Source organism: Oncorhynchus clarkii, chromosome 12, assembly GCF_045791955.1.
Source record: "Oncorhynchus clarkii lewisi isolate Uvic-CL-2024 chromosome 12, UVic_Ocla_1.0, whole genome shotgun sequence".
NCBI lineage: Eukaryota > Metazoa > Chordata > Actinopteri > Salmoniformes > Salmonidae > Oncorhynchus > Oncorhynchus clarkii.
Window position 1 is genome coordinate 71,270,236 of NC_092158.1, and position 24,995 is coordinate 71,295,230.

At 44.4% G+C, this 24,995-nt stretch overlaps 1 protein-coding gene across 5 annotated transcripts in view; it reads right to left on the bottom strand.

Annotated features, from left to right (window-relative positions):
* LOC139421185 (signal transducer and activator of transcription 5B-like) overlaps positions 1 to 19,945 on the bottom strand; it is an 86,991-nt gene extending 67,046 nt beyond the window's left edge. For 2 of the 5 annotated variants that reach the window (XR_011635598.1, XM_071171815.1), the window contains exon 1: positions 19,588 to 19,945. The gene's annotated coding sequence lies outside the window, so the exon portion shown is untranslated. The remainder of the gene's footprint in view (positions 1 to 19,587) is intronic. The other 3 variants (XR_011635599.1, XM_071171816.1, XM_071171817.1) reach the window with 2 other exon arrangements.
* Positions 19,946 to 24,995: the final 5,050 nt, after the last annotated feature.

Here is a 24,995-nt window from a genome sequence, read left to right on the forward strand (position 1 = left end):
ATCCAGCTGTCCTTCTTGCATGAGCTGATTTGAAGTGGAGACTATGCTAAAATAATTATAGATATACTGTAGCTATGTCTATTGAAGCATAATGGAAATAACAGAAAACACTGTTGCCATGGCGTTTCTGAGCTTTTTTCCCAAGTTGCTTTGACCTTGCAGACTCACTGGGTTGTGACACATTTCATAAGAGCCCCACAAATACTACAAGGACGTGCCTCCTGCGGCTGCATGTGACGCTCTGACATTCATAACAAGATATCCCTGCTTTGATTGCATTTCAGTTGAATGACGTTGCCACTGTGAGTTAGCGCGGGGTTCCCCCCAAAGCTGTGGGCTTTCCGCCTCATATGACCTGCTAATAGTGTAATGGACAACACACATTGTCCTTTCACTGGGAAACCTTTTAGCTGTGACCTGAGGGACTCCATATGTCACACTGTTGCTAGGCTTGTGGCAGAGGAGCAATCCACTGGAGAGCAGAGCAAAGCAGAGTGAACATCCAGCCACAGCCAAGTGGGACGAGAGAAGCAAAGGTGTGGGATCATGGATGGGGCTGGCACTGAGGCTGGCAGTGGTGCTGGGACTGAGGCTGGCAGTGGTGCTGGGCCTGAGGCTGGCAGTGGTGCTGGGACTGAGGCTGGCAGTGGTGCTGGCACTGAGGCTGGCAGTGGTGCAGGGACTGAGGCTGGCAGTGGTGCTGGGACTTATGCTGGGGCTGGCAATGGTGCTGGGACTGAGGCTGGCAGTGGTGCTGGGACTGAGGCTGGCAGTGGTGCTGGGACTGATGCTGGGGCTGGCAATGATGCTGGGTCTGAGGCTGGCAGTGGTGCTGGGACTGATGCTGGGGCTGGCAATGGTGCTGGGACTGAGGCTGGCAGTGGTGCTGGGACTGAGGCTGGCAGTGGTGCTGGCAGTGGTGCTGGGACTGAGGCTGGCAGTGGTGCTAGGACTGATGCTGGGGCTGGCAATGGTGCTGGGACTGAGGCTGGCAGTGGTGCTGGGACTGAGGCTGGCAGTGGTGCTGGCAGTGGTGCTGGGACTGAGGCTGGCAGTGGTGCTGGGACTGAGGCGGGCACTGGTGCTGGGATTGAGGCTGGCAGTGGTGCTGGGATTGAGGCTGGCAGTGGTGCTGGGTATGGGACTAAGGTGGGGGCTGGCAGTGGTGCTTGGACTGAGACTGGGGCTGGCAATGGTGCAGAGGCTGAGGCTTGGACTGAGGCTTGGACTGAGGCTTGGACTGAGGCTTGGACTGAGGCTGGGGCTGGCAATGGTGCAGAGGCTGAGGCTTGGACTGAGGCTTGGACTGAGGCTGGGACTGAGGCTGGGACTGAGGCTTGGACTGAGGCTGGGGCTGGCAATGGTGCAGAGGCTGAGGCTTGGACTGAGGCTTGGACTGAGGCTTGGACTGAGGCTAGGACTGAGGTGCGGTATGGCAGTGGTGCTGGGTCTGAGGCTGGTTATGGCAGTGAAGTAGGGGCTGGGACTGAGAATGGGAATGCCAGTGTTGCTGGTGCTGGGTAATGGAATGAGGCTGGGTATGGCAGTGGTGCTTGCCCTGGGGTTTGGATTGAGACTGGGTATGGCAGAGGCGCCTGGGTTTGGATTGAGGCTGGGTATGGCAGAGGCGCCTGGGTTTGGATTGAGACTGGGTATGGCAGAGGCGCCTGGGTTTGGATTGAGGCTGGGTATGGCACAGGTGCTGGGTATGGCAGAGGCGCCTGGGTTTGGATTGAGGCTGGGTATGGCACAGGTGCTGGGTATGGCAGAGGCGCCTGGGTTTGGATTGAGGCTGGGTATGGCACAGGTGCTGGGTATGGCAGAGGCGCCTGGGTTTGGATTGAGGCTGGGTATGGCACAGGTGCTGGGTATGGCAGAGGCGCCTGGGTTTGGATTGAGGCTGGGTATGGCACAGGTGCTGGGTATGGCAGAGGCGCCTGGGTTTGGATTGAGGCTGGGTATGGCAGTGGTGCTGGAGATGGTGCTGGGTATGGCAGAGGTGCTGGGGGTGGTGCTGGCGTTGCAGCTGAGCTGTGGTGGTGGAGGTTATTTTGGATCATCAGACACCTCCATGCCCTCCCAGGCAAAACAAAGGACTTGACCTGATTTTTCTCTGAGACATTTCCTGGCACTGTACATAGTCCAGTTCCTCCTATTACGATGCTGGAATGATTATGGTAGTCCCTCAGTCTCCCTGGGATAATCTAGATAAGCTGAAAGGGCAATGGGGCATGGCAGTTACTCCCCCCGGAGAGAGGCTTTCCTAAATAACACCTCAGATCACCATTACCATGTTGGTGTTTCCCTGTGTACTGTCTACCATGTCCACACAGTCCATGCTAATACAGGGAGGTGATGTTTCAAATCCACAGCATCATATGACATCCTGAAATAACTGTTCTGAATATAAATCCCTCTACTCTTTCTTCCTCCTCTTCTTCCTCCTCCCCCTTCTTCTCTTCCTCCTCCACCCCAGCCCGGACCGCGTTGTCCCATTAGGCTCTGTAAAACTCACCCAGAGAGTAGTTCTTGCAGTTTGTGCAGCAGCCCTGTCCTGTCACCAGTCTATATTGACTAGATAAAAGGCTCCTATTGACTTTGCCACTGCACTGAACAGGCATGAGAAGGCAGGAGAGAAGTCCTCAGAGACAGGCTCCATTGAGGCCAGGACACTGTGAACCAAACCAGTACCATATCAAACCCATCCTGCATACACAGGTAAAGTGTAACACATACGGTACACTAATCTTTAACAAACCACGCTTTCAATTTCTGTATTAGCCAATAATGCATTTGCAAGGCATCCATTCATTCATTCATTCATTCATTCGTTATCTTCGTGGATACGTCACCTCTCTTATCTCGTCGTTTGCGTTTATGAGAGAGTGCATTCATGGGCATTTTAGTTTGCATGTCCACATATTTTTCATAATGTACGCTGCACAATAACACAATGGCAGCGTTTCATTATTCAACGCAGACAGCCACAATAATGGAACAAACTACCAATAAAGGCCACGATGGGGATAACATATCCAATTTCTATCCTATTCATGTACAGAGCACATCCACATCCATGTTGTGCGAGGCACAGGGGTCTGGTGACGCAATGGATGATTGGGGAAGAATGTGAGGCTGTAGAAAGTACCTCATGAGGACCATGAATCGTGGTAATACCGTATGTTACACTGAGTATTTACTCTCTGTTCTCTCTTGCACTCTCTGTCCCCCCATCTCTCTCTCTCTAACCCTCTCTCTCCCTCCCTCTTCCCCTCGCTTTCTGCATATATTTAACGGCACATGAGATCAGTTCATACGGTTGAATGCTTCCCAGAGAAAGCGTGGGACCCTGTGCAACAGAAGGGGACTACACTGTACAGTACCACAGACTTACTTCACTGGTGTAACTTTGAGAAAGGTGGGACCCTGTGCAACAGAAGGGGACTACACTGTACAGTACCACAGACTTACTTCACTGGTGTAACTTTGAGAAAGGTGGGACCCTGTGCAACAGAAGGGGACTACACTGTACAGTACCACAGACTTACTTCACTGGTGTAACTTTGAGAAAGGTGGGACCCTGTGCAACAGAAGGGGACTACACTGTACAGTACCACAGACTTACTTCACTGGTGTAACTTTGAGAAAGGTGGGACCCTGTGCAACAGAAGGGGACTACACTGTACAGTACCACAGACTTACTTCACTGGTGTAACTTTGAGAAAGCGTGGGACCCTGTGCAACAGAAGGGGACTACACTGTACAGTACCACAGACTTACTTCACTGGTGTAACTTTGAGAAAGTGTGGGACCCTGTGCAACAGAAGGAGACTACACTGTACAGTACCACAGACTTACTTCACTGGTGTAACTTTGAGAAAGCATGGGACCCTGTGCAACAGAAGGGGACTACACTGTACAGTACCACAGACGTACTTCACTGGTGTAACTTTGAGAAAGGTGGGACCCTGTGCAACAGAAGGAGACTACACTGTACAGTACCACAGACGTACTTCACTGGTGTAACTTTGAGAAAGGTGGGACCCTGTGCAACAGAAGGGGACTACACTGTACAGTACCACAGACTTACTTCACTGGTGTAACTTTGAGAAAGGTGGGAACCTGGAAGAAAAAACACTGGTGTTTTAAAAGTGCAAGGTTGCACTTATATAGTAAGTGTGATATGAACATGGGTTCTGTTTGTTTATCAAACGTTGAACTCTGACCCCATGCACACACACACACACACACACACACACACAGCTCTTGTCTTCACCGGCCTGGGTTATCATACACTTTTCTGTGTTTAATCATTGATATGTTCCAGGCTGTGCACAGAGGCAGCCACCAGTGCGGGGTAAAACCATACTCTATTCATTTTAATAAGACTACAGTCAATATTTAATTTTCTCCTTCAACTATAATTTGGAGATGTTATATGAGGATCCTCCAGCGCAAGCTGAGAGAGAGAGCGAGAGAGATGTCGTGCAGAGTGAGCAGCAGCGAGCCTCGCTGGAGAGGAGAAGAGCCGCCGAGGGCAATGACGAAGTAATTGGATCAATAGAACCACAGGTCCACACTCTGACGGTCCACATTACACTAGCTCTGCGCTAGATAGAGATAGATGGAGAGGGATGAGAAGAAGAACAGAGAGCCTAGGACAGAGGGGAAGACGGCCCAGAAATGAGACAATACTTTCTTATCCATTAGGTTCTTTATTTATTTTAAATTTAAACCGAGAGAGAGAGAGACAGAGAGAGAGAGAGAGACAGAGAGAGAGAGAGACAGAGAGAGAGAGAGAGAGAGAGAGAGAGAGAGAGACAGAGAGAGAGAGAGAGAGAGACAGAGAGAGAGAGATACGTGTGATTAAGACTGTGAGAACCTCAGATCCTACTGAGACGGAAAGAGATGGAGAGGGACAGGAGGGCCTGATGTTTGACACCAGACAGACAGCCCGACCGACCGACCAACAGACATGGCTTTAGACTTGCTCAATCAGCTTGGCAGCCTGATCCTGTCAAACAACAGATTATAAAACACCACTAAAGCAGCAATATTAATTTTGACAAAGGGCCCGGTCTGTTCTGGATCATAATCATCGTCATTGGCCCATTCCCCAGAGGGAGCGCAGCCTTGACCTAGATTTGTTTTGTTTTTCAACATTCTGGGATTAAGCGGGCCGGGAATAATGGCAATATGATGTGTGTGTGTGTTGCATCTGATGAGATGTTCTTATTTCCCTATTTCCATCTCACTCCTTCCCTTCTCAGTCCCCCCCCCCCCCATGTAATGTAACCAGTAGTAGGTTTGAACGTGGACGTGGTGATCGACTACCGGTTAGGCCTCATCCTGCTTTAAATTACACTACATTTAACAGGCAGATTCTCAAACGCCATTGAAACAGAGGGCTTGACCACTTTACCGTCTGCCAGGATCTTTAACCAAGAATACATTTCTCAGAAAGCCAAAAGGATACAGTTGAGTTCTCCAGAACACACTGTAGAATTATACTCCACAACCAGCCAGTGTTCAAACAAAACCACCTGCTGAAAAATACAGCCAATTCAAACCCTAACCAGCCAAAACAATCCTCAACAGAACCAAAACCAGGAAAGACGAGGCAAAATATAAACCAAATACCAGACCAAAATGACCCAATAGGTTTAGAAACAGAAATCATCAGTGGAGGACTGTAAGAGTTTAGATGACATCACCACTGGAGCACATAATAATCTTCAGAGTAGCAGCCAGCCATTGGTCGAGTCATGTGTGAGTTTATAAGGCTTGACCTTTCAGTAAACTAATGCAAGGCTGATGCCAGGTTGATTTATGGCAATAAGGGCAGATGACCCCTGACCTCTAGTGCATTACTGGAGCCACTAGATTAGTCTCTCCTCCAGGTTATCTGGGGGGGATATCACTGCCTTATCCACTGAACAACAGGAACACTGGTCACACAGATGCATACAACATACTGTAGATAGTATAGCTAGCTAAAGACGTAAGATTTCAATTTGATCACCCTAATGCAGGAGAAAATCTCCATTCATTGTAATCCACATAATAATTCACATTTCCTGTTGCTACAGGATTATTTTCGTGTTGTAGCAAACTGGCTCAAATTAAGATTCTACATCTGTACACTCATCCAGTCCATTCTGTTAAATCTTTCTCTTCATTTACAAATCTATGATCTGTGCCCGTCTTGACAGGACAGTGTAGCCAAAAGTTTAAAGAGTAGAGGGTGAGAAAGTCTGTATCTTCGGCATTGTGGCACCTGAAGGCTAGGTGAGAATTTGTTGTATTGGTGGGTGTCAAGAATTTTTTTTTGTTGCAAACAAAAGTTTAGGAACCACTGATGTGGAATCAAGTGATCGGCTGGGGATTAACCCTTAGTAGGCTGTACTGGTCTCTATCTCCAACGGACAGGTACATGTTTTCAACGTCAGGGCCAAAGTGGTTAGCATGGTAGCTACGGCTTGCTCTGAGCGGCATGTAAGTGGTATTGATATTTGCTAACATATGAAGGAATTCTGCTGTCCAGCATGACGTGACCTGCAGCAAATTGGAGCAAACTCCTGTAGAGTTGATCAAACATTACAGTTCAAACGCCTTCTTTCATACCCCCCGGTGCCAACCCAGCATGAGGTAGCATGCCTTACTTTGAAAATAATATGTTGGGCTGGACAAAATTATATCACAGTCATATGATATCAGAATAATTTAAACCATTACAATATACTGTAAATAGGGCCTCCTGTGTGGCACAGCAGTCTAGGGCAATGCATCGCAGTGCTTGAGGCGTCACTACAGACCCGGGTTCGATCCCAGGCTGTGTCGCAGCCGGCCACAACAGGGAGACCCGTGAGGTGGCGCACAATTGGACCAGCATTGTCCGGGTTGTCCTTGTCTCATCGCGCTCTAGTGACTCCTTGTGGTGGGCCGGGTTCATGCACGCTGACCTCTGTAGCCAGCTGTACGGTGTTTCCTCCGACACATTGGTGCGGCTGTCTTCCGGGTTAAGCGAGCAGTGCTGCTAGGCAGGGTCGTGTTCCGGAGTACGCATGGCTCTTGACCTTCGCCTCTCCCGAGTCCGTACGGGAGTTGCAGCGATGGGACAAGACTGTAACTATCAATTGGATATCACGAAAAAGGGGTAAAAAGTACCCAAAAAATAAAGAAAGAATATACTGTAAATGCTATGAGAACGCAAATGAGCATCCCTGTTGGGCAATGAGCAGCCCTTCAATGTGAAAATGTCTGCTCCTGTTTAGAGTAGAGGTCGACCGATTAATCGGAATGGCCGATTACTTAGGGCCGATTTCAAGTTTTCATAACAATCGGAAATCGGCATTTTTGGCGATTTATATATATTAAAAAAAAATGTATACCTTTTATTTAACTAGTCTTATTATAGTCTTATTTTCAATGAATGCCTAGGAACTGTGGGTTAACTGCCTTGTTCAGGGGCAGAACGACAGATTTTCACCTTGACAGCTCAGGGGTTTCAATCTTGCAACCGCACAGTTAACTAGTCCAACGCACTAACCATTGCACTCCACAAGTAGCCTGCCTGTTACACGAATGCAGTAGAAGCCAAGGTAAATTGCTAGCTAGCATTAAACTTATCTTATAAAAAACAATCAATCATAATCACTAGTTATAACTACTAATCCAGTTTAGCAGGCAATATTAACCAGGTGAAATTGTGTCATTCCTCTTGCGTTCATTGCACACAGAGTCAGGGTATATGCAACAGTTTGGGCTGCCTGGCTCATTGCGAACTAATTTGCCAGAACTTTACGTAATTATGACATAACATTGAAGGTTGTGTAATGTAACAAGAATATTTAGACTTAGGGATGCCACCCATTAGATAAAATACAGAACGGTTCCGTATTTCACTGAAATAATAAACGTTTTGTTTTCAAAATGATAGTTTCCGGATTTTATCATATTAATGACCAGAGGCTCGTATTTCTGTGTGTTATTATGTTATAATTAAGTCTATGATTTGATAGAGCAGTCTGACTGAGCAGCAGCAGGCCCGTAATCATTCATTCAAACAGTACTTTTGTGCGTTTTGCCAGCAGCTCTTCGCAAGCACAGCGCTGTTTATGACTTCAAGCCTATCAGCCTAATGGCTGGTGTAACCAATGTGAAATGGTTAGCTAGTTAGCTGGGTGTGCGATAATACTGTTTCAAACGTCACTCGCTTTTAGATTTGGAGTAGTTATTCCCCTTGCGCTGCAAGGGCCGCGGCTTTTGTGGGTAATGATGCTTCGAGTGTGGCTGTTGTCGATGTGTTCCTAGTTCGAGCCCAGGTAGGGGCGAGGATGGGGACGGAAGCTATACTGTTACACTGGCAATACTATAGCGCCTATAAGAACATCCAATAGTCAAAGGTATATGAAATACAAATGGTATAGAGAGAAATAGTCCTATAAATACTATATTAACTACAACCTAAAACCTCTTACCTTGGAATATTGAAGTCTCATATTAAAAGGAACCACCAACTTTCATATGTTCTCATGTTCTAAGCAAGGAACTTAAACATTAGCTTTTTTACATGGCACATATTTTACATGGCACACATTTTTACATGGCACATATTACTTTCTTCTCCAACATTTTGTTTTTGCATTATTTAAACCAAATTGAACATGTTCATCATCATTATTTATTTGAGGCTAAATTGATTTTATTGATGTTTTATATTAAGTTAAAATAAGTGTTAATTCAGTATTGTTGTAATTGTCATTATTAAAAAATAAAAAAAACAATTGGCCGATTGATCGGTATCGGCTTTTTTAGGCATCCAAAAATCGGTATCTGTATCGGCGTTGAAAAATCATAATCGGTCGACCTCTATTTTAGAGTCTATTGAATGTAACGCTGGTGAAGTAGTTGTAGCATAGAACAGCATTTTGCTCATGTGTGTTTACTGTACAGAAAATAACTGGGTAAGATTCTGGTTTCCAACTATTTGCATACAATTTGCATATTGCATATAACACCAGTTATCCCCCAACCCCCAACCACAAAACAATGCCAAAGGACATTTAAGAAGGAATTAAGCAGAAATAAAAGTTAATTAAGTAAGGTACATCCAAAGACCATCACATTTAATAAATATATATCATATTTAACCCAGTCAGCTTAACTCAGTCAGAAACTCGAAATCCCAGCAAAAAAAAAAATATCCACAGGTGGCATTTGAGAAAAACGTGATGCTCACAGCCACATGCCCCTCCCTAATTTGCATGCTACCTTCCCATGGCTGGCTGAGAGCAAGGGCTGAGAGTGACCTTCTTCAAGAGCGCTGGTCATTTCTTGTGTGTCACAAAGATAATATCCGTAGGCTTTATCACGTGTCTCAGTGTCTGGTGTGCAACACAGAGGAAGAGAGAAATCTTTCAAATACATATATTTTTACAGTCTATCAGAGAAATACAGTGAAAGAGAGAGAGCAAAAGTGAGAGCGTGAGAGTTACGTTGCACTGGCACATCAAGACCAGCAGGAGTGATTCAACTCTATGGGTGTTGATGACTATGTGGACCATCTTAACCATTTTAAAAAGGAAGGATTTTAGTTGGATGATAAACCTCTTGTTAACAATGTAGCCCATTTAGTGTTACTAGATACAAACTTTAGAGTAATGTGATGTAGCTGTCAACCGTGACCCATGCTACATGATGTATTTGACAGACGGATCAGTCTTGCCTAGGCAAGGCTGAGAGCTCTGGAGGTCATGTGACTATAGGATTAGTTTGAGCCCAACTGAAAGGGGCGGGGTTAGTGGGGGTAGGGGTTAGCGTGAGCCTTGCTTTCACCACCACATGCTTTCTCATAGACCCCGGGACTCCTCCCCTACTACAGTATCTCTTTCCCTTTAACTCTCTTTCTCTCTTCCTCCCTTCCTCCACTCTCTGCTTAAAAATGTTCAACCCGTTTCACGCTCACCCTAGTGAGGTTTAATCTATGCTTGGACTGGACAACACACTGTTACTCAGCTGAAGGCAGAGAGAGAGAGAGAGAGAGAGAGAGAGAGAAAAGAGAGAGAATGTGAAAAGAAACCAATCAACACCATGGCCATCTGAAAAAGGCCATGGCACACACTTAGGTACTCATTGGCTGTGTGTGAGATCATTAATACCGCGATGTATCATGGGTAAATCGTGACTGACTGATCTACAAATAAGATTGAGTCGTTTTTTAGATGCAAGGTGATTTGTCGATCAGTCAGTCTCGACTCGCCTTTAAAGTCGGCTGCAATGTTGAACGCGCCCACTTCCTTGACATGACACCGCACTCTGATTGGGCAACACTTCCTCATGCTCAAATTGGAACCCCCTCTTAGTCCTAATCTAAGATTTGATTATCCTACCCCAATAACAGCCTTTATGATTTTCAATGGTCAAACATGAACAATTTCAACCTCCTATCAACACCTCCTCCCCTTTTCCCTTTTCTTCCTCCTTCCCTCCCTCCTCCAGCGGCGTGTATTCATGGACGCCAAGAGATGCCAGACCCCCCCCCCCCCCCCCTCCATATTCGGTCTCCCTGTGTTTCATCATTTTCCTTCAATATGTGTAGGTCATCTATCTGATGCTGTCTGGTTTAAAAGAGTATGACATTGTTGCCGCCAGTAGAATTGAAAGCAAGGGAAGCCAGCGAGCATTTGGCTTCCCTTGATAAAGAATAGCCAATCAGCGTTGAGAGAAGCTGAGTGAGCTCAACTGTGCACCAACAGAAAAGTGTCAAGGGAAGCCAGTTTGGATTTAGCTTCACTCCAATCACATCACATCCAAAGCAACACGTAATTTACAGTAAAACAAATCTTGTTGTCATTGTCCTAGCTAGCTAGCTGAAGTCGGCCCTTTCCTAAATTAGCCATGGATGGCGATAGGGATTTGGACTTGGGGTTTGACTTAATTCTCTGTACTGGACAATGATTATAACTGTGATTCTGATCTAACCATACATTGTGCCCCTGGACTGAGAGGATGAAAGTTCAACATGTAGCTAGATGTAGTATGCTAATGTTAACTGGCCTGGTGCATCATTGGCCATGAAAGGAAGTTAGGCTAGCAAGCAAGCATTTTAGACAGGTAGCCTACGACAACAAAAACTAAGAGTGTGTACCCTATGATAGATTCGTGAAAGAGAGGAGGATGGCATTGGTTGTTTCTCTACAAATAGGGTGGGTCGACATGTTTGTTCTACTTGCACGCACAAATGCATGCACACACGCGTACACACACACATGGAAATCAGAACCATGGACAGCCACTTTCATTGATTGGACTAAATTATTTTTGGTATCTTAGTTGTCACTGTCTGTATTCGACTAAGCAGAGGTGATTTGATGATGTTGAAATGTTGAAGTTGAAATGGTGCTGGAATAGTGGAGGCAGCTCCTGTTTTCTTTGCGACTTGAAGTAACTCTCCATGGTTCTAAATCAATAGTTGTTTAGTGGTCCATGCTATCGGTCATGTAGCTGTTTGTTACATGCAATATGCTTTGTGGACTTCACTGGACAGAGGTAGCTATCCGGTTTTGTGATGAAACAAAGGTGTGGTTGAATTTGTTCTGCCACTGTGTCTTCTTATTGTCTCAACCTTAGGCCAATATATCACGGTGGCAATGCATATTAACTAACAGGTTATAGAACAAACAATGCAATTATCACAACACATAGGTTGTAAAATGGCTTTTTTTACCTGGCTTGCATGGCTTCCTTAAGCCATCATTGTTCTTAACCGACTTGCCTAGTTAAATAAAGGTAAAAAATAAATACAAATAAATGACAGGTGCTGTTAGACTACAATATTATTTTTCTCACTGTTTGGAGGTGTAAACAACACTAAATCAATTCTAAGTAATACCAGTCTGTTCTAACAAAAATAAAATGCAAAGCCTTTATTACAGCATAGCATAGATCAAAAAGCAGAATCTGTGAAATTGCTTCATCTGACATTTTGCCGTTGCATGAGGCTTGGTGCTCACGGAATTAGTAGGCTATTAAACAAACACCCAAACAGGCTAACCGAAGCTACATCAGTCTTATTTCTGTAGATATACTGTACCTTCAGAAAGTATTCAAACCCCTTGACTTTTTCCACATTTTGTTACGTTACAGCCTTATTCAAAAATGTATTAAATATATATTTTTTTCTGAAAAATCTATACACAATACCCCATAGTGAAAACTGGCACCCCTGTATTGGCTTCCCTGTATTTGGCGAGTTTCTCCCATTCTTCCCTGCCGACCTCTCAAGATCTGTCAGGTTGGATGGGGAGCATTGCTGCACAGCTATTTTCAGGTCTCTCCAGAGATTTTAGATCGGGTTCAAGTCCGGGCTCTGGCTGGGCCACTCAAGGACATTCAGAGACATGTCCCGAAGCCACTCAAGCGTTGTCTTGGCTGTGTGCTTAGGGTTGTTGTCCTGTTGGAAGGTGAACCTTTGCCCCAGTCTGAGATCCTGAGAGCTCTGGAGCAGGTTTTCATCAAGGATGTCTCTGTACTTCTTTCATATTTGCCTCAATCCTGACTAGTCTCCCAGTCCCTGCCCCTAAAAATGGTGCCAGGTTTCCTACAGACGCGATGCTTGGCATTCAGGCTAAAGAGTTCAATCTTGGTTTCATCAGACCAGAGAATCTTGTTTCTCATGGTCTGATAGTCCTTTAGGTGCCTTTTGGCAAACTCAAAGCGGGCTGTCATGTGCCTTTTACTGAGGAGTAGCTTCCGTCTGGCCACTCTACCATAAAGGCCTGATTGGTGGTGTTCTGCAGAGATGGTTGTCCTTCTGGAAGGTTCTCCCATCTCCACAGGGGAACTCTAGAGCTCTGTCAGAGTGATCATTGGGTTCTTGATCACCTCCCTGACCAAGGCCCTTCTCTCCCGATTTCTCAGTTTGGCAGGGCGGCCAGCTCTAGGAAGTCTTGGTGGTTCCAAACTTCTTCCATTTAAGAATGATGGAGGCCACTGTGTTCTTGGACCATCAATGCTGCAGAATTGTTTAGTACCCTTCCCCAGATCTGTGCCTTGACACAATCCTGTCTCGGAGCTCTACGGACAATTCCTTCGATCTCTTGGCTTGGTTTTTGCTCTGACATGTACTATCAACTCTGGGACCTTATATAGACAGGTGTGTGCCTTTCCAAATCATGTCCAATCAATTGAATTTACCACAGGTGGACTCAAATCAAGTTGTAGAAACATCTCAAGGATGATCGATGGAAACAGGATGCACCTGAGCTCAATTTTGAGTCTCCTAGCAAAGAGTCTGAATACTTACATAAATAAGGTATTTCTGTTTTGAATTTTTAAGAAATTAGCGAAAATTCCTAAAAACCTGTTTTCGCTTTGTCATTATGGGATATTGTGTGTAGATTGCTCAGGGGAAAAAATATTGAATCAATTTTAGAATAAGGCTGTAACGTAACAAAAGGTGGAAAAAGTCAAGGGGTCTGAATACTTTCCGAAGGCCCTGCATATGAATGATTTTATAAAGCCAGGCACATTTAACTGTTAGGCTATTGATTATAGTCCTTAATGAATTTGGGATTTCCTCACTAAGGACAATTAGGCTAAGGCAATGGCTGTTTTCTCGTCTCTGCTACCTCCGCCTCATTGTTCTCAATCCTAATATGCTGGTTAACTTTGCTATTATGCACATGGCAACATAGGGAAAGGCACACTGAAGATTATCTTTCAGAAATGTGGACAGCGAACGTACCCAACGCGGGACAAAGCACATTTGTTAGATATATTAGATATATTAGTGTTGCACCATTATTTTTACATAATATAAGCATATACACTATCAGTATCACATGTCTTAGAGTGATGGACTATGCCATCCCTGTGGCCTCCGCATTGGATTAGTCCACTGAGACAGGTGCGAATCAGATGTCAGGTGTCTTGTGCCCCATGAAAAAAATTATAAATTGTGACTGCTTGACTAAAGAAATCTCAGCCAACCAGCAGCCTATTGACCAAACAATTGACCAGTCGACTAACTGGGGTCAGCCCTAAAATATGTACAATATATACAGAGCTCTCTGCCTAGGGGACCTCACAGCGCCATGGAAGCTACAGAATTCAAACGTGTTACATCCATGAATTCATCACAGGCATGCATGGAATACTTCAACTAACCATCCCTTTTCACCAGCATCAGAGCAACCCACCCATGCACCAAAACAACCCACCCATGCACCAAAATCTCTCATCTTCCTTCCTCCAGCCCTTCCAGTAAAGACCCATCAGGTCAGTATCACTGCCATGGCTTTCCTGGTAGCAGGGAAGGAGATAAAGTGGGGGAACTCTGGCTAAGCACACGGGCATGCTGTGACCACATGGCCTGCCCTGCCTGTTGAGAGACGGGATTCTTAAACATAGGGTTTCCCCTGTTCCCCTGCTGTTTCTGGGGTTGTCTCTCTGTGTCTGTTTCTGCTCCCTCCCTGCCTAGGACAGGTTGTGCTGTCCAACTCATGTGTGCCCAGCATGGCAACTGTCCACGTCAGCCAGACCCAACACGACCTCTGAAACGTTGTCTTGGCAGTGGAAATGGCCAGTTACATAGTCCAGTTGAATTAACCGTGTGGGCTCCCCAGGCAGCGCTTCACATAATGTCAAGTGGGTCAGGGTTAAGTGGTGCAAACAATCCTTGATGGTTTACCATAACGGTTTCCATTGATGTCTGACCAAGTGCTTATTTATTTTAGAGAGGGAAAACACATCCCAAATTGTGCAGATGAAGCTGGGCAGACAATCCATTATGGAAAATCTACAGGACCTAGTACCACAAATTCTTTGCAGGCATCAGGACAGAAAGCCCAATACAGCAGAACTTATAAGCAGCCAAAGAGCAAATGGAACAGAGCCAGAATGCCATGGATTCCTACGGAATTTTCATTACGCACACCTGGCCCCTATTCCCAGTGATTAGTAATTGTATAAGTGTGTCCTTGGTTTACCATTGTCCTGTTGATTATTGTTACATTGTCCGTTGGTTCGTGTGAGTACCTGTGCTGTGTGTTTTGGCTTTCGTTCCCTTGTGGATTGTGCAGATGATTATGGGTCTCGTCCTATGTGTTAATCATTGTGCGCGTGTGTTCTTTATTCGAGGTACTCCTCACTCTTTTGTTTGGGTTTCAACCCTGTGTTTTTGTTCCGTGTTTGTTTGGTCTTCGTCCCCGTGCCTTTACATGGCACGTAATTTGGGCGTAAATAAAAACCCTATTACGCATTCCTGCGCATGTCTCCCGAATCATTCATACCAGCGTGGCACAGAAACCTTTCAAAAATCCAATCTAAGTAATAAAACATATATAGAGCCAAAGTCTACAATATTTCTTCAAAAATCCTCATCTACTAAAGGGAATGCAGCCCCAGAGAGAAGTAGTAGATAGCAGTGAACATGGTATGACAGGAGCACTCGGGTCAAGAACATCAATACTGCAAGCATCCTTCTTTCAATCTCTACCTCAAACCAAACAGGCAAGATGACCTGATGTTGAGTACCCAACTAGTCAGAGAGCCATGGATGGTGGAAGGGTGGTGGAGGAATAAGGAGTGGTTGTGGGTGGTGGAGGAATAAGGAGTGGTTGTGGGTGGTGGAGGAGGAATATGGAGTGGTTGTGGGTGGTGGAGGAGGAATATGGAGTGGTTGTGGGTGGTGGAGGAATAAGGAGTGGTTGTGGGTGGAGGAGGAATATGGAGTGGTTGTGGGTGGTGGAGGAGGAATATGGAGTGGTGAGGGTGGTGGAGGGGGAATATGGAGTGGTTGTGGGTGGTGGAGGAATAAGGAGTGGTTGTGGGTGGTGGAGGAATAAGGAGTGGTTGTGGGTGGTGGAGGAATAAGGAGTGGTTGTGGGTGGTGGAGGAATAAGGAGTGGTTGTGGGTGGTGGAGGAATATGGAGTGGTTGTGGGTGGTGGAGGAGGAATATGGAGTGGTTGTGGGTGGTGGAGGAATATGGAGTGGTTGTGGGTAGTGGAGGAGGAATATGGAGTGGTTGTGGGTGGTGGAGGAATAAGGAGTGGTTGTGGGTGGTGGAGGAATAAGGAGTGGTTGTGGGTGGTGGAGGAATAAGGAGTGGTTGTGGGTGGTGGAGGAATAAGGAGTGGTTGTGGGTGGTGGAGGAGGAATATGGAGTGGTTGTGGGTGGTGGAGGAATAAGGAGTGGTTGTGGGTGGTGGAGGAATAAGGAGTGGTTGTGGGTGGTGGAGGAATAAGGAGTGGTTGTGGGTGGTGGAGGAGGAATATGGAGTGGTTGTGGGTGGTGGAGGAATAAGGAGTGGTTGTGGGTGGTGGAGGAATAAGGAGTGGTTGTGGGTGGTGGAGGAGGAATATGGAGTGGTTGAGGGTGGTGGAGGGGGAATAAGGAGTGGTTGTGGGTGGTGGAGGAATAAGGAGTGGTTGTGGGTGGTGGAGGAATAAGGAGTGGTTGTGGGTGGTGGAGGAGGAATATGGAGTGGTTGAGGGTGGTGGAGGGGGAATATGGAGTGGTTGTGGGTGGTGGAGGAGGAATATGGAGTGGTTGAGGGTGGTGGAGGAGGAATATGGAGTGGTTGTGGGTGGTGGAGGAGGAATATGGAGTGTTTGTGGAGGAGGAATAAGGAGTGGTTGTGGGTGGTAAATTGTCTGGGGAAGCTACATTATGCTGTGGAGGAGATATGGGGTCAGAGAATTCAGCTAGATCAGGGGTATTCAACTGGGGATCCTTTTTTAAATGAATATTAAAAATGAATATCACTGGCAACAACAGAATAAACACATTTTTATGTGAACTTGATTTCTGAACTCCTAATATTGAGCAACTTACAGTAATTGGAGCTAATTACACTCACTGGAGTATCTGATATAGACTGAAAAAAGCAGGTGAGGCTGCTGGTATAAGCTTTCTTGACTTGGACATTAGTTTTTGCCAACACATGGCTAACCTTTGTTTAACCAGCTTAACAGCTTCTACTAGCAAAAATGTGTTTGGAGATAGCCTATTAGCTGGAAAGGTATGTTAGAGTTTACACTTCGTCTTCCAATTATAACTAGCCTGACTACCCATCCACATCCCTTCGGCCAAACACCACACCCAGTACCATTTCTTCTCCACCATGAATGTATGAATGTATCAGAATGAGTCGTCAGGCAAAACTATAACTGCAGGAGGTCAGAATAATGAAAACGTCTACCAAATAAATTAATTTTCAAGGGGTGGTGGGTTGGGTCAATGAAGTCTGCTAGTGCACCTGACTGTTACCCCCAGTTAGCAAAACACTCATCAAAGCATCCTGACCTGTGCTGCTGTCAGTTGGTGTGTGTATAATGTCATTACAACATGAAAGAGGTAGGATACACAGGGACAAGGTGGGGTGCAATCAAACTGCATCGCAGGAAGTAATGACTTTCTTTATCTGAGTTTCTTTAAACAAACATCAATGTCCATACTCAGTGTGGTTGTAAAGCACACACACACGGACACACACAAATCTTATCACCACTCAAGCTCGCAGTGACATTGACATTTTAGTCATCAACACATCAACAATTTAGGGGTATTTACTTTATACAGAGACCTGTCTGTGCTTGTAAGGTTAAGCCATATGACAATCTAGTAAAACACTATAACATCAATGCATGTGGTGACATTTCAGCTAAACACCAACAACTATGTTTCCAATTACATACCTTTTACATGTGAGTCACACAGTGCACGATTACGGGACATGTCCATGTCTTCAGTGACAACAACCACAACCATACAGCAAACACATCTGTGGCTTCTGTGACATTAATTAGGGAAAGGTAAAGGGGATATCTAGTCAGTTGCACAACTGAATGTATTCCACCGAAATGTGCCTTCCGCATTTAATCGACGTCCACGTCATCGATACTGTGATGGAGCTTCTTCTAACCCCAATAGCAACAAATGTGATGGAAAACTAGTGAATGAGCTCCCTTTATAACACAGTGTGAATCCATTCATCTCTCTCCGGTTAGTTGAAGCCCATTGTGTACAAAATATGTTGAGCTCATTTCTTACAAGAGAGGAATAAGAAAGCAAACAGAATAACAGTTTTGGTACTAAACGGATTACTCATACAGCACGTGTTTGTTATTTGTTTTCATGTTTGTTTTCATTGTTATGACGACTGACCACATTTTACACAGCATCCTGTGTGGCCATTTTGTTATAAAACAAGTAAAACACTAACTGACATATATCAATGAGGGATTGGGAGACTATTAGAACAACTAGATGAAGTGGCTTGTTTAATTCCAGATTTAATTAGGAATCATTGACATAAAGCCTCTTTAAATGAAATCCATTGTTTGTGTTCCAAACACCCATGTTTACTCAGTTGTGGTAAGGAGGCTTGGAGAACAACTGTCATAAAGCACTCAAATAAACAGGAGCAGAGAGAATGTCACACCTTGACTGCATCACCTGACCAATAGCCAGGCTGCCTTGCTCTCCGGGTGCAATAAGATAAACATTGGACTACTTTACCAGCATATCAACACCACATTAAAAGTCTGCAGCCAATATGGCCTACAGTAGCAATTGTGCACAGTTGTGTATTATTACATGGTTGTTAACATTTTGCCAAATTATTCAGTTCATTTTAAAATGGTAGACGCCCATTTTCACCAGCAAACTTGGACAAAATAAAAAACATCTCAGAAAAATATTCTGCCAAATAATGTGCCATCTCCACAAACACTTTAGAGAGGATTATTATTAGTTTCTTTGTTGCACTGAAAGTCATTCCAATAATATATAGCGTATTTGTCTAAATGCAATATATACATCAAAATATAACTGCTTGTCTAGGATAAATAACAATACAACTGCTTATTTTTACATTGACAGGCAGACACCATATTTATTTTACATCGGCATTGATCATTTATTTATCTAGTTCTTATCTAATTTCGAAAGTTACCTAACTAAAATAGATGTGCAATACAAGTTGAACTTTCACCTGTTAGGCTACAACACAACTTCTTGAGAGGAGTTCCACACGCACATTCATTATACCATGATATGCGCCTCACGCTGGCTAACGGTTTGATAGAATAAACTCACATTCCAATTTGCGCTTGACCTAGTCTACACGCTATTTCAATGATCCGTATAGCATGTGTTATAGCCTACATGCAAATTATGTTAATAATATAGCCGTTAAGATGTTATGTTAAAAACGTTCTGCAATGTTGAAGAAAATAAATGATCTAGCGTATTCGAGTTCTCGCTTGACTCCCAGGGGGGGGGGGGGGGGGGGGGGGGTTGGACTCAGCCTGTTGATTCACCAGTAACAAAGTAAATATTATATTAACAATACACTCAATCAATATTGTAAACACTAAACATATATTTGTAGCTTCACATGTGGTATTGTCGGTGACATTATAGCCACGCTTGGCTAGCCTAAAAGACGGCAGAGCCACACAACTCTAACCATAGTTTGTTTACAAAGCGCTGTCGGAACATTCTTTCGCAATAGAAACCGTCTGCACGAAATATGCTTTTCCAAAATCTTCTCGAAGCTGACATAGTTAACAAACCTACCTTGACAGGACGATCAATTGAGTTGTCTTTTTGCATAAAAGTAAGGGAAAGCTCCGCAACGTACGCACGACCCAGAAAATGAACCTCTCCCGTCTCTTTCCAACTGTTCGCTACGCAGTTTTTTTCATTCTCTCTCTCGTGTCTTTCGCTTGCGCTCCACTCTAGGATCGGTCAGTGCAATAAAGGATCCTTGGGACGTCCATATCGTAAACCTTAACATTAACCATAAGCCTTACCTAACCCTTGCCCTTACCTTAACTATTTTAAATGTCAACTTCAATGGGGGGTAGGGGCTTCCCAAGGATCCCAGATAGCAGGAACCCTCTAAGTTCTCTCCCTCTCTCTAACCGCCCACTTCCGGGGTTTTCTGTTTGACAGGCGAATATTGTCATATGAAAACATTAACATGTGCAAAATATTGTCCCTACTTCAGTAAGTTAATTTACCAGCATAATATAGCCTAACCTAACAAATGTAAGGCAATTAAATGATCAAATGATCAAATTCTGTATTGATGATGAAATAACAACAATAATAATAATAATTATAATAATAATAAATAGATGAAGGAGAAATAGTTTATTATTATTATTTTCCTACATATTATCATGTTAAATGCTATTGTTATAATCATCATTAGAAGTAGCCTTGTAATAACTGAAGTAGCCTTTGTAAGAGCAATGTGATCTATTTTTAAATAGCACTACAGTACATTGTCTATTGATGAACCACATTGAACCACATAACAGGTGTTTACAAGAATAGGCCAACATGTGCACATGTTGCCTTCAATGTGTCTCAATGGGAAGAAAGTGGAGAAAACCAATGGGAATTTGAAGAGATGGAGATGCCCAGTTCTAGAAAGTAGCAAGGCCAAGAGTGAGAAACTTTTATTGGATTTGTAGGCCTTTGTACCCTCTATGTTCTGCTATGCACTCAAATAGCCGCTGACAGACAGACCTTCAACACACAGCTAAGATTCTGTTAGGTCAGATGGAAAATAGCATCTATTTTATAAGTACTTTGTTTGTGAACAAAATAGGCAGTGGCTTTTGTCTCATTTGACTAAAAGCAAAGCACTTTATAGCAAAATGCATGGTGGAGTGAAAGAAAGACCAAATTAAAGTGATTAATCTTTTGCTAGGTCCTTGCAGGCAGTAGATTTAGGCACAGCATCTTTCTCCCTTCACATGAATATAATGTTTTGGCTGCAGACCGCACCAGAGCCTGATAGGTGTTAGCAGAGAGAGGCTGTGTGTCACTTCCCAGAGGGAGTCTTTTTCTCGTCCCTTTCCAACTGTAAATAAGTTAAATGGTCAAATATGTGCTACACGCTATTCACACAGATTTACACAGATCCACACACACCAACTGCAAACAAATCCTGCATTGTAGAATACAAAAAACCTTTTGATTGACTGTAAAACATCCCATTGTTATTAGTCATCAAAGTGATCATGTATGGATATGATCATCATGGATACTCAAACTTTAAAATGCTGCACATTGTAATATTGACACATGCTCTAGCTGGAGGAGCACAGTGACACCTTGTGGTAGAGGGACAGACAGGGTTAAAGTGAATATGTTTTGGATCTCATTTAGGATACCAGATTTTCCATAACAGGTCAAACTTCATCCAGCAATCTCTCATTGAGCATACAATGAGTGATGCCAGTGACATCATCTGGCAGAACAACTAAAGATGGAAAAAAACAGATTTAAATATTTTTAAAAACAATGTTTGTGAGCTCACACGTGCACATGTGCTTTTCTAATAGAGATAGAGAGAGCGAGAAAGAGGTGAAACTGAGTTAATTGGGAGAGGGCCAGCAGCAGCCGTCTACCAGCTTTACAAGCAGACTGAACAAAACAACCACAGAATGGTCCCCCCTGAGGGAGATGCATTGAAAGACTGACAGGGAGTAGAAGAGACAGAGACGTGTGCGAGTCATATCTTAGATCCGTGTAAGCCTCAGGTCCTGGTAACCTTTACACACAAAAGCTAGTTTTGGTAGTTATGTGCGTGTATGTTTGTACATAGCTAAGTATATGGCTGGAGACAAAAAACAATCAGGAAATATGAATCTCATTGAATAACCTCCATTACAGATAGAAAGGCCTACATGCACCCAATCCCAGCAGTGTTGGTCCCTAGAGACTGAACAGTAAATTACATGTTGACTTGTGTGATTGATACTGCATAAACACATAAACTATTCAGTGACTAATGACTAATTTATGAAGCAGAATTTGGTCCACAGTCCATTTTCCTCCTCTAAGTAAGTGTCCTTCGGGAACGCTGCTAGGCATTTGAAATATGAGAGTTTTCCGACTTAACGACTGTCACTTGGCCAAACGCAGCACCTGGAAGTGGAAGTGTTTTTTTTCGGAAAGCCAACATTTCTCAAGACATATAATGCATGGCAATACTATGAACACATTTTTATTATTTCTAACTTCGGTTTCACACACAAAAAAACGTGGTTAAGGCAACAACAGAAAACACACACTCCACTAGGCCCTCTGTGCACACACACACACACACACACACACACACACACACACACACACACACACACACACACACACACACACACACACACACACACACACTCCAGCCATACATCAGGCCACTCCACAGCACACCGTTAAAATGGAATCGATTCTCCAAACGGATTAGCTGCTGGCCAAGCAGGCTGGAGGGGTGACATTTTGCCTTCAGAAACTGAGTCAACAGCTGCTGATGAAAGGCAAGGCTCTCAGTCTCCTTCTGCCTCTTCACGCCCCTTCATTTCACCATTCACCTTAACTCAGCTCCTCACGCCGAGCAGGACGGGGGAAGGCTAGTTCCTATCAGAGATAAAAGAGAGAAGAAATAGAGAGAGAGAGGAAGAGAGAGACATTGACAGACATACATTAAGAATGTAAGGAGACTAGAACGATACGATAAATACTATATTTCACATCTGCCATTTCAGACCAGTTTACACAAAGGAGTGACTCAACGGGACAACTATAGACAATGTAAATAAGTGAAACCACAGTGGAAGCCCCAGACCAGACCTGTGTGCATACAGTATGCTACTATGCAGTGAATGTGAGACACCGTAGCAGATGGGTTTTCTCAGGGTAGTGAAGCAGCACACATATTCAACGTGCCGTCATATTATGGGATTTCCAGTTTCACCACGTACAGTTAGGCAAGGGAAGACCACTCAGTATCATTTTGAAAGATTGAGTCAAAACTCAGAGGAATTGACAAGTAACATTCCAAAGGATTTACATTTTATGCAGAATCACTATCGCATAGACAAAGTCAGTCATTTTGGTGTTTTTCTTTTGTCTGAGACTTTGCTAGTCTTACAGCTATAGATGAAAGCCCAGGGTAAAGGCAGTGTTGAAGCAAAGGCAGAGCGACAGACATCCCTGATGAATTGCCTATTGGTTCAACAGACTATCACTCATACAAGTGTTTTCTGATCAACTCAGGCGTTAGCATGCTTCAGTTCGGTTAACTCCTAAACGAAACACACAGAACTCAGGCCCTGTGTGTAGTTAACCGACCCTCTCTGCCCATTCATCGCCATTTAACCTGTTGATATTGTCTTAGCTGATTAGCTGTTGTTGTCTTACCCATTGTTGTCTTAGCTAGCTCTCCCAATCAACACCTGTGATTGCTTTATGCCTCGCTTTATGTCTCTCTCAAATGTCAATATGTCTTGTATACTGTTGTTTAGGATAGTTATCAGTGTTAAGGTTTACTGCAGAGCCCCTAGTCCCACTAAACATGCCTCAGATACCTCCTTTGTCCCACCTCCCACACATGTGGTGACCTCACCCAGCAAAACTAGCGCATCCAGATGCAACCCCTCTTATCATCACTCAGTGCCTGGGTTTACCTCCACTGTACCCACACCCCATCATAGTCCTGTCTGTACATAGAACCCTGAATCTATTCTACCACGCCCAGAAATCTGCTCCTTTTATTCTCTGTCCCCAACGCACTAGACGACCAGTTTTGATAGCCTTTAGCCGTACCCTAATCCTACTCCTCCTCTGTTCCTCGGGTGATGTGGAGGTTAACCCAGGCCCAGCGTGTCCCCAGGCTCTCTCATTTGTTGACTTCTGTAACCAAAAAAGCCTTGGTTTCATGCATGTTAACATCAAAAGCCTCCTCCCTAAGTTTGTTTTACTCACTGCTTTAGCACCCTCCGCCAACCCTGATGTCCTTGCCGTGTCTGAATCCTTGCTTAGGAAGGCCACCAAAAATTCTGAGATTTCCATACCCAACTACAACATTTTCCATCAAGATAGAACTGCCAAAGGGAGAGGAGTTGCAATCTACTCCAGAGATAGCCTGCAAAGTTCTGTCATACTTTCTGGTCTATGCCCACACAGTTCGAGCTTCTAATTTTTAAAATGAATCTCTCCAGAAATAAGTGTCTCACTGTTGCCGCCTGTTACAGACCCCCCTTAGCTCCCAGCTGTGCCCTGGACACCATATGTGAATTGATTGCCCTTATCTATCTTCAGAGTTCCTGTTAGGTGACCTATTTGGGTTATGCTTAACACCCCGGCAGTCCTACAATCTAAGCTAGATGCCCTCAATCTCACACAAATTATCAAGGAAACCACCAGGTACAACCCTAAATCCGTAAATATGGGCACCCTCATAGATATTATCCTGACCAACTTGCCCTCCAAATACACCTCTGCTGTTTTCAATCAGGATCTCAGCGATCACTGCCTCATTGCCTGCATCCGCTATGTGTCCGCGGTCACTGTCAAGCACTCCCTAAAACACTTCTGCGAGCAGGCCTTTCTAATAGACCTGGTGTTACGTTCCCCAGTTTATGTGTTGTAGTTTGTGTATTTGCATGTGTTTATTTCAGGAAATCCCTCAAGCAGCTGATTGGTCGACTCCAGGGCTAATTGGAGAGCTGACCCCGCCCCCTCGTCAAGACGCAGCTGTCTCCAATTACCTGTTCCTTCTGAAGCTGTATAAAAGCCAGTGTTCTGTTCAGGAGAAAGAGATTTGCTGGGAGATTGCAGAGCGATTGTTTGTGATAGAGAGTTTTTGCTAGAGGTGGAGATTTGCTGGGAGGTCATTGCAGAGAGATTTTGCTAGAGGTTGATTTTGATGGGAGTTCATTGCTGGGAAGTTGGTATGTTTTGTGAGTTTGTTGCTCAGGTAGAGCTTAGTTGATGTCCTTTGTTTGCTTAGTTTGTGAAATTGTTTAATATTCTGTTTCATTTGTTCCCAGGGGGGAAGGGGAAGGCACCTTGGGAGTGTTTAGGCAAGAGGCCCGCGGGCATACATATACCCGTAGTATATTCACTGTCTAGGCACACTAGGCAAGACCTGGGCGGACCACCCCCTGTATTTTGGTTAGGGAACCAGGTGG